Here is a 10,522-nt window from a genome sequence, read left to right on the forward strand (position 1 = left end):
CACCTGTGCATGAGCCAAGTAGAGTGATTCAGAGAAATGTAAGTATCAAATAAGGAAAGAGACAACTTTTAGGTGAGATTTGAAGCTAAAGGCATATCTACGCTTTGCCTGTGTGCCTGTAGAGGGCCATTCTGCCATACCGCCATCCGGTCACCCTCTGTTGTAGAGCCAATGTTCAACCATATCGGCACAACCAAATGACCCTTACCTCACTGAGAATTGCATTAACCCACCAGTCTACATCCCAAACCGATGAGACCGTGGATCTCCTCAGATCCAATGGGGGAGTTGGTGCCAAGTGCAAGGATTCGAGATCGTTCCAAGCAACCAGTCTCATTAACATTTATGTAGGACTGCGGTGATAGTTTAATGAAGCACTGTTGTGACAGGGAAAAGATGTGGGGTTCTCTCCACCTTAATGGAGAGGCGTTATCCAACGTATGCCAACAAGGGAATTATTAATGAAAGCTGAGTGGATGTACACCTAGGAATTGGTGTGTACCCTGCCAGTGTTCTCAAATGGTCCAAATTAATATAAAGTGTAATTTGAATAACAACCATATAATAAAACAAAATAAGAATTAATTTCATTTAATTCTTTGGTATGGGTGTTAAGGTTTTAGGGTGTACAAATGGTATTAGAGCAAGAGGTTCGCACACTGAGACTTATGGGCTCAATATACACACCTACGTATATGAACAAAAAGAAACACACACACACACATATATGAAATATACTTGTATATAAATCAGTAATACTAACCAGGTAAGTGTGAATGCGTACACAGAGACAGAGGACAACACCAAATATTAGAAATGCAGAGGAGCCCGAGATTACCACACCAGCGGGAAGTTCCTTATGTGGAGGCCAACTCGGATATATGGATATAGCTCGGATAATAATCTCGGTAGGCCAACGCTGCCTTGCTTGAAACAATGCAACAACTACATACAAAAATGATTAACTTGAGGACAGACAATGAACGATTGAGGCAGGAACATGAAAAGATCCTTAAAGCTTGTATGACTCACATGTTCAACGAGGACCAAATCCTAGTATGGAGAATAGGGAGAAGACCCCAACAGACCATCATGAAGACGATAATGCAGAGTAAACAGAGGGACATAAGGAGGATGAAGAAGGGCGTTTGGATAATGTTTCCAACCAAAGAAAGATAAAAAGACAGAAAATGGAATTACAAGGTGAGTTCAAAAAAATAAAATCGTCATTGTTTGAAGGAGAATCTAAAGAAGCAGCTGAAGCATGGCTGATCGACATGGGTAAATATTTTCATATTTATGAATATACTGACAAACTTAAAGCATGGCTGGAAGTCTACCAGTTAAGGGGAAAGGCCACTCTCTGGTGGGAAGAGATTAAAATTGTGAGAAAAATCAACGAAGAACAAGTAACGTGGCAAGAATTCCAGAAACATTTTAAGGACAAATATTTAACTGAACATTACTACGATGAAAAAGCAAAGGAGTTCCATGAATTAAGGTTGGGAACTTTGACCATGGATGAGTATGTGAAGCGATTTACCTCTCTGTTACGATATGTCCCATATATGTAGGAGAAAAAAGCCAAAATTGAGCGGTTTATTAGCAATTTAGTCAAATTTATGAAGGAGAAGTTAGAATTTGATTATCCTAGAACAATGGATGATGCGGTGCAAAAGACCCGTATCTGTTATCAGCAAATGAAACAGAAGAATGAGGGTCCCAAATGAGCCATTGGTAGGAGAATAAGGAATTTTCCCCAAAACATGCAACCGAAAGTCACAAATCAAAAGGAATAATCAGTAAAGAACTTTCAGAAAATTTACAAGGAACCCACCCAAAGTCCCAGCTTACACTGAGAATAGACAGATAGATGGAGTTAGTAAACTTGCTACTGATCAATCGCCAAAATAACCTCTGCAATGTTGGGGATGTGGGGAATCTCATTACTACAAGAATTGTCTGCACAAGGCCAGAACAGAACAACTCTCAAATATGCAAGAGGCCTCCATAGTTGGAGACGTAGCAAGGAGCATGCCCAAAATTAACGTTGCTCTGGATGATCATCAAGCATAATACCAACCCACCATGATCGAGTGCGAAGGTATGATAGTTGATCAACCTATTTTTGTTTTATTTGATCTGGGTGCTAGCCTAAGCTACATTAGTCCTAAAATGGTAGAGAAATGTCAGCTGCAAAGCAGTGAATTTAAGAAATATTGGCTAGTTCGTCTACCCACCTGAACGAAGAGAAGGGTGTCGGCGAAAACAGAAAACTGCCATATAAAAGTTTCAGGACAGCCCATCCATGTTGATCTGAATATAGTCCCCTTAGGTTCGTACAATGTATTAATTGGGATGGACTGGTTGGAAGGGCGTTGGCCGCTAGTCAACTATAAAGAAAAATTTGTAATCTACCTTACAGAGTTGGGGCATAGAAAGGAAATTCAAGGGATCAAGAAAAACATTAAATTACGTCCTATTATGGCTAACCAGCTCGGAAGATGCATTAGAAATGGCTGCTAGATTTATGTTGTCCAAGTAGGATACACCAATGACCGAAACAAGATGACTTCATTGGAGAATATTCCTGTGATTCAGGATTTCATGGATGTGTTCCCTAAATCCATCCCTGGATTGCCAACTAGACGTGATATTGATTTTACAATTGAATTAATACCCGAAGCAGCTCCTGTTTTGAAAGCCCCTAACCACATGACCATCCCGAAGTTAACATAATTCAAAATGCAGCTTCAGGAACTTTTGGATAAGGGGTGCGTTTTCCCTAGTGTATCTCCTTGGGGAGCCCCTGCATTGTTTGTGCGAAAGAAGGATGGGACCTTAAGACTATGCATTGATTATTGTTAGCTAAATAAACTGATGGTAAAAAATAAGTACCCTTTACCCCATATTGATGATTTAGCTGATCAAGTGCAGGGGGCTAGCGTATTTTCAAAAATCAACTTAAGGTCCGGTTGCCACCAGATCGGAATAAAGGATGAAGACATTTGCAAAACCGCATTCCGAACTTGTTACGGTCATTACGAGTTCGTGGCACTGCCTTTCGGCCTTACCAATGCTTTAGCCACTTTCATGAACCTGATGCATGGCAAATTTTCAGTGATTTCTGGATAAGTTTGTACTGATTTTTATTGAAAATATACTAGTTTATTCAAAAAATCAGGAGGAGCATGAGAAGCAGTTGAGGACAATATTGCAGATTTTGCGAGACAATTAGTTGTACGCAAAGTATAACAAGTGCGATTTTTACAAAAGTCAAATTTAGTACTTAGGCCATGTTATATCAGTTGAGGGAATAGAGGTGGACCAAGAAAAGATCAAAATTATTATGGAATGGACCACTTCGAAAAACATTGCTGATATTAGATCCTTTTTGGGTCTGGTAGGTTATTATTGCCGATTCATTAGAGGCTTTTCAAAAATATTTTTTCCTTTGACCTCGCTACAGAAAAAGGGACATGCCTTCCACTCGACAGCAGAATGTTAGCAATGTTTTGAGTAGTTAAAGAAATTACTTACTACTGCACCGGTTCTAAAGGTAGCAGATCTGGAAAAATCATTTGTGGTACGCACAAATGCGAGTAAGGAGGGTATCGGTGGTATATTAACACAAGAAGGAAAGGGCATAGATTATGAATCGTGCAAACTAAAGGATTATGAGCAGCGATACTCGGCATATGATCTGGAGTTTACCGCAATAGTACACGTGCTCAAAATGTGGTGACACTACTTCCTAGGCAATAAATTTCTGTTATTAACCAATCATAGCAATCTTACAAACTTATTTAACCAGTGTAGTTTAAATGCTTGGTAGGCCAGATGGACCGCATTCTTGAGCGAATTTGACTTTGACATGAAACACCTCAAGGGGAAGGAAAACTGAGTAGCAGATGCATTAAGCAGAAAAGTACATTGCATTTATGAAGTGCAATACAACCAAGTACAATCTAACCTATCGGAGGTCATCCAAGAAGCATCCCTCAAAGACCCAGAGTATGCATTCCTTTGGCAGCAAGCCTCAGAAGCTCAGGAAAAAGGGGAATAGTCTGATTATGGTATTAATCTCGACAAAATGTTAACATTCAGAAACAGAATATATATTCCTAACCAAAATTCTGTCAAGCAATTATTATTGGATGAGTTTCATAGAAAGCCTTATGCCACTCACCCAGGATACCAGAAACTGTTTTTTGCCATCAGAAAAAGTTATTTCTGGCCAGGTTTAAGGAAGGATGTGGCTGAATATCTATCCAAATTCTTAGAGTGCCAATTGGTGAAAGCGGAACATCAACATCCTGCTGGTCTGTTACAACCATTACCCATTCCTGAGTGGAAATGGGAGACGATCACCCTAGACTTTATCACTAGGTTACCTCATACTAAGAAGCAGCATGACTTAATCATGGTTGTGGTGGACAAGCTGAGCAAGACTGCTCATTTCATACCTATAAAGTCCACCTATAAGATGGTGGAGATCGCAAACATATTTATGAGGGAAATCTTCTGACTACACGGAATACCCCGAGTAGTAATCTCTGATAGGGATGTAAAATTCACATCCACATTTTGGAAAACCCTCTTTGTTGGGTTAGGTACTCAGATTCAATTCAGTACTACCTACCATCCACAGACGGATGGCCAGACAAAGCGAGTGAATCAAGTCCTGGAAGACATGTTGAGGATGTTCGTAATGCAACAACCACACAAGTGGGAGGACTACCTCCACCTGGTAGAGTTTGCCTACAATAATGGACATCACGAATCATTGGGTATGAGCCCTTTTGAGGTGTTGTATGAAAGAAAGTGTCGGGTACCCACTGATTGGAATAGTCGAGTTAATAATTTAGCATTGGGTCCCGATATGTTCGCTGAAATGGAGTTCACCATTAAGAAGGTTCACTACATAGAAAATTTGAGGGGCGAATGTTCGCTCTTTAGCGAAATTAAGGGGTTTTAAATTTTTAGTGGGAAAATATTTTGTATCATAGTACATTTTTACAAATCACCTCAAATAGCCCATCTTATTTTAAGGGAGAGGGTAAAAAAGGTAAATTTAGCCCTTGAAATTAGGAGTTACAACCTTCCATTCGCCCATTTTCAAGAATAGGTTTTATTTAAGTGAATCCATTCGCCCATTTTCAAAAATAGGTTTCATTTAAGTGAATCCTATGGGCCAAAGGCCCAAATACCATATTTATAAAAGATGTATGGTAAATTAATAAAAATGTAAATAAATGAGAGGTATGGTAAATAAATAAAACATTTTTTATATTTACTCCATAAGTCACTTTATATACATGCAAGGATGTCAACAAATAAAAATATAAGTAAATTGGAGGTATGGTAAATAAATAAAACGTATTTTTATACTTACTCAAAAGGTATGGTAAATAAATAAAAATATAAATAAACTAGACTCATGGTAAATAAATAAAACCTCTTTTTATATTTAGTCCATAACCTTGTTCTATTTATGAAGGCTCAAGAAAGAGGTTTTATTTAAGTGAATCCTATGGGCCAAATACCATATTTGTAAAAGAAGTATTGTAAATTAATAAAAATATAAATAAACGAGAGGTATGGTAAAAAAATAAAACATTTTTTTATATTTACTCCATAAGTCGCCTTATATTTACGAACACTAAAAAAATGCGTTATATTTAGGTGAAACCTATGGGCAAAATACTATGGGACAAATATCATGGACTAGATTGTTATTAATACCATGCAAAAAAACATTATTAACCCTAATATTAGTATTAATAAAAATAAAAATGTCACATGGTATTGACCCATGGTATTCACCAAAATGGCACATGGTATTGGCCCATGGTATTCACCTGAAATGTAGCCTATTTAAATAGGGGAATTAAACCAGCATAGATCCATCTTTACTCTGGATCTACTAACCCCCAAGAGGTATCAAATATCGTGATATGCAAACTAGCATAGAGTGAAAAAATATTTGATCCGATCAAGAGTAAAAATGGATGTTGTAATTTAATGTATGTTAAACATTTTAGCTTGGTTAAAATAAAAAATAAAATAAAAATCAACTATTAATTTTTATAAATTACTAATAGTAATTTTTAAGCTCCAGGTTTATGATAACCCATGGTATTGACCCATGGTAATACCATGGTATTCATGTGAGCATAGAATATTTAAAGGGGAAATTCTATCATCTTAGATCCATCTTAATTCTGGGTCTACCAAGTGCTCAGAGGGATAAATAGATTTCATCCCCCTAAGAGTGGTAGATGTGGAGTTAAGATGGATATAGGTTGGTTTTTATGATAATGAAGATATTAAATAGACTTAGGAAAATATATTGTAAAAACATCTTAAGGTGAATGGTTAAAGCATAGACATTGGACAAGTATATTTGTATACTTCTGTTTTAAACTGAAACAAATCCAGGGCTAAAAGGAATGGATTGATTGCACTAGTCATCATTCTATAACTTTCCAACATATGCTGGAGTAAACAGATTGTAATTTGGGTAATTTTTATAATTGCAAACAAGAACATACTTGTGTATTGGCAGGGTGGTTACGAGGTCCCTAGAAGTGATGAATTTGATTTTTTCTTGGTTTTATATATAGTATTAGGTTTTTTCTCATGCTTTCTGTGAATGGAACATGTGAATTTTATCCTACACCCACTAGGTTATTGATATGTAATTTCGGTAATTTTGATTTCAAAAGATATTTTAAAGAAATGCAATGATTTCATTTGTGTATTCAATAAACACAAGATTTTATAATTGAGTAAAATATTCACCATGCCTGGTGAGAGATTTGCCAAAAAACTATATATACATATCATATTATTGATAAAATCACCTTCCATTTTTCCTATATACCATGGAGATTCGCCCATTTATTATACATGTAAATTTAGGGGGGGTTTTAAAATTTTCCCTAGTTCACTAGAACTTAAAAGCCGACTAAGATAGGCAAAAGATTTATGCAGATAAGAAAAGGTCTCATAAAGAATTCCAGTTGGGGGATCATGTGTATTTGAAAGTATTCAATAAACACAAGATTTTATAATTGAGTAAAATATTCGCCATGCCTGGTGAGAGATTAGCCAAAAAATTATATATATACATATCATATTATTGATAAAATCACCTTCCATTTTTCCTATATACCATGGAGATTCACCCATTTATTATACATGTAAATTTAAGGGGGCTTTTTAAAATTTTCCCTAGTTCACTAGAACTTAAAAGCCGACTAAGATAGGCAAAAGATTTATGCAGATAAGAAAAGGTCTCATAAAGAATTCCAGTTGGGGGATCATGTGTATTTGAAAGTTAAACCCTCGAAAAGTAATTTACAGTGGAAGGGTTATGGTAAGTTGGCACCCCAGTACTGTGGACCCTTTCAAATAATAGAACAGATTGGGCCCGTAGCATATAAGCTAGCACTTCCTGGCCATATCCGATTCCACAATGTTTTTCATGTGTATTTGTTAAAAAAATATGTGTACGACCCTCGACATATTATTAATTGGGAAAATATACAGGTAACAAAATAATAAAGTCAATAATTTATGAATTGTTATTTTGAAAAAACTTCTAACAGTGGATTACATTTGTGCAGGTCGAACCCGAATGAGAGTTTCTAGTAGAGCCTCTTTGTATCCTTGATTAGAGAAAAACCATCTTGTGGAAATGAGCCATCACCCAGGTTAAAGTGCAATGGAAGCACTTTGGCCTAGATGAGGCTACTTGGGAAGATGAGGAAGCTATGCAGTTAGCATACTCGACACTGTTTGCTTGAAATAAACACTAGGGACGGTGTTCCTCTCAAGGGGAGGGAGCTGTAACACCCAATGATGTATCAACATTTAACTTTTTTTATAATTTTTACTTATTACTGTCAGTTTTATTTTGTACTAACGTGGAGGGTTAAAACTATTAGGTTGAAAAGAAAAAACATATGTCATTAGTTATTAATTAAAAGAATTTGATCGGTTTGTAAAAGAACTAAGGAATCAGCGAAGATAACTCCTGAAACAGTTACAAGTAGTTTCCCATATTTTCCTTCAAAAAGTAGAATGACAAAACCCTAAGGGGGTTGGAAAAAAATGATAGAAGGGATGCTGCTGTGAACGGTTTCTTCTCGGAGCTCGAAAAATTAGCGAGTGGGAAAAGACCTTGGATAACAGCCGAGAGGTACGAGACTTGAGGTTGGACAGAGTCCTCACACCCAAGGTACCAAGTTTGTTTTAGCCACTGTCAGGAGTTGGGAGAGCTCAGAGGGGGATTCTAGACGTAATTGGCAGATCCATGGCTGGGTGGTGAGACCTTCCAGGTAGAGAAAAACACAGGCAGGCTTACAAGCAAAGCAGGCAAACAGATAACTAGCAATTCTGTGTTGAATAATTATCAATGGGAGAAAGATTCGTTGCTTTACTTTATGAAATGAATAGGTTGACATGGTAATGAATTACTAGTAAGACTATGTTAATGATAATATTAGGCATACTATCTGCCTTTACAATTTCAATACAATCAGTTAGTTATAGATATCATTTCATAAAATAAAATAAGTTAATGAAATTTAATTTCCATCCACTGAAACAAAATACACCAATTATTCTAAACCTTAAGCAAAAGAACAAATTCTTGTACTAAAGTAGTTGACTCATGTTATTTTCTGATTACCAACTATTGCACTGAAAATTTAATAGCCCACTGGGTTATTACGACTAGAAACTGTATTCAGTCAATACATGGAAATTAGAAGGTATTTCTTTAACCATCTTAATCAAAAGGAAACATACTTAGAATGTCAAGCTATGGAATTCTAATTCAAAGGACGATATTTAGTAGTATCCACTTAAAGTAAACAGAGTTTTGACCAGAACTATACAATACCTAAGATAAACTTAACCCATTAAAGCAAAGATCGACAACCCTATTTTATAACAATGAAATAGAGATCATAATCAAATTCATTTAAAACTGCCCAACTGTATAGCTGTATGTCAATTGAGTGCTTAGGAGGCCAACCGCATGTTGGGAAAACCATGACGGCGAGTCGTCAAGAGAAGAGAAGGAATAGAGCAATTATATTTGAAATGCATAATTATAGCAAAGTTATTCAAACTGTTAGTTAAAGCTACATGCATATAACCCCATAATGTGAAAATATGAGTGTAGTCACGGGCTCAAGATTGGGCGCAGCCATTGCCCATCATTCTTTTCTACGATAGCCATAATAACTATATATTTATTGAGAATCTGTAGCACTTTGGCCCGCAAGCAACCTTAATAAATTAATACAAAGAAAATCTAACAATCCTCCATCTAAACAGAGATTGTCACCTCGAACCCATTCGCCAGACAAACCAGAGAGGAACCAACCTGAAATCGAAGGTAGTGACCATTGTGAGAATGCGGCTTCACTCCAAGGAACTTCCTCTGGGTATTTATGCATAAACCTCGCAATAGAATGTACCTGCAGAAAGTTTAAGATATTAGAGTAAGCGTGAGAGAAAATCGAAAGGGTATTAAGAAAGAAATGCGAGTACAGAAGAGCGAGCTTACCTGAAGATGGAGTTGCCGAACAGGAGGCGGCAAGGCGTACCTAAAATTAACAATAGTGTTATATCTAACTCTCAGGAAAACAAAAGAAACCTTGTATGAAACCTCTTGGGCTAGATTACCATTACCTCTGGTTTGTAGGACGAACCTTCGACGCATTCCTCCAAAGCCAAGGTCCCACTATTAACGTTTCCACCTGTTCATGAGTCGAGTAGGGTGATTTAGAGGAAAATGTAAGTATCAAATAAAGGAAGAGATAACTGTTAGGTGAGATTTGAGGCTGAAGGCATATCTACGCTTTACTTGTGTGCCTGTAGAGGGCCATTCCACCATCCACTCGCCTTCTGTTGCAGAGCCAATGTTAAACCATCTCGGCACAACCAAATGACCCTTACCTCACCGAGAATTGCATTAACCCACCGGTCTACATCCCAAACTGCTAAGACTATGGATCTCCTCGAATCCAACGGTGGAATTGGTGCCAGGTGCAAGGATTCGAGACCATTCCAAACAACCAGTCACATCAACATTAATGCAGGACAACGGTGACAGTTTAATGAAGGACTGCTGTGACAAGGAAATGCCTCGGGGTTCTCTCCGCCTTAATGGAGAGGCCCTATCCAAGGTATGCCACCAAGGGAATAGTTAATGCAAGCTGAGTGGATGTACACCTAGGAATTGGCGCGTACCCTGTGAGTGTCCTCAAATGATCCAAATTAATATAAAGTTGTAATGTTGAATAACAACCATATAATAAAACAAAATATGAATTAAATTCTTCATTTAATTCTTTGGTATGGGTGTTAAGGTTTTAGGGTGTTACAAGATAGCTATAGTTGCGAACAAGGAATGAGGAGCCAGACACCATAAGAATGTTGTTATCACAGAGAGAAGAGGAGGGAGTGGTGGACTAGGGCCAAACCCTAGATATTGCTATGTAGG

General features: G+C 37.2%; 1 long non-coding RNA gene across 1 annotated transcript; it reads right to left on the minus strand.

The window, feature by feature from the left end:
* Positions 1 to 9,580: 9,580 nt before the first annotated feature.
* Positions 9,581 to 9,977, minus strand: LOC149228907 (uncharacterized). Its single transcript, XR_016247255.1, has 3 exons — positions 9,884 to 9,977; positions 9,709 to 9,776; positions 9,581 to 9,623 (listed from the first exon to the last, which is right to left on the minus strand). It is a non-coding gene; the product is annotated as an uncharacterized LOC149228907 (long non-coding RNA).
* Between the last annotated feature and the right edge of the window lie 545 nt (positions 9,978 to 10,522).

This window comes from Pinus tabuliformis, chromosome J, assembly GCF_031772625.1.
Source record: "Pinus tabuliformis cultivar Carrire ecotype Pingquan chromosome J, CPIR1, whole genome shotgun sequence".
In the NCBI taxonomy this organism is placed as follows: Eukaryota; Viridiplantae; Streptophyta; class Pinopsida; order Pinales; family Pinaceae; genus Pinus; species Pinus tabuliformis.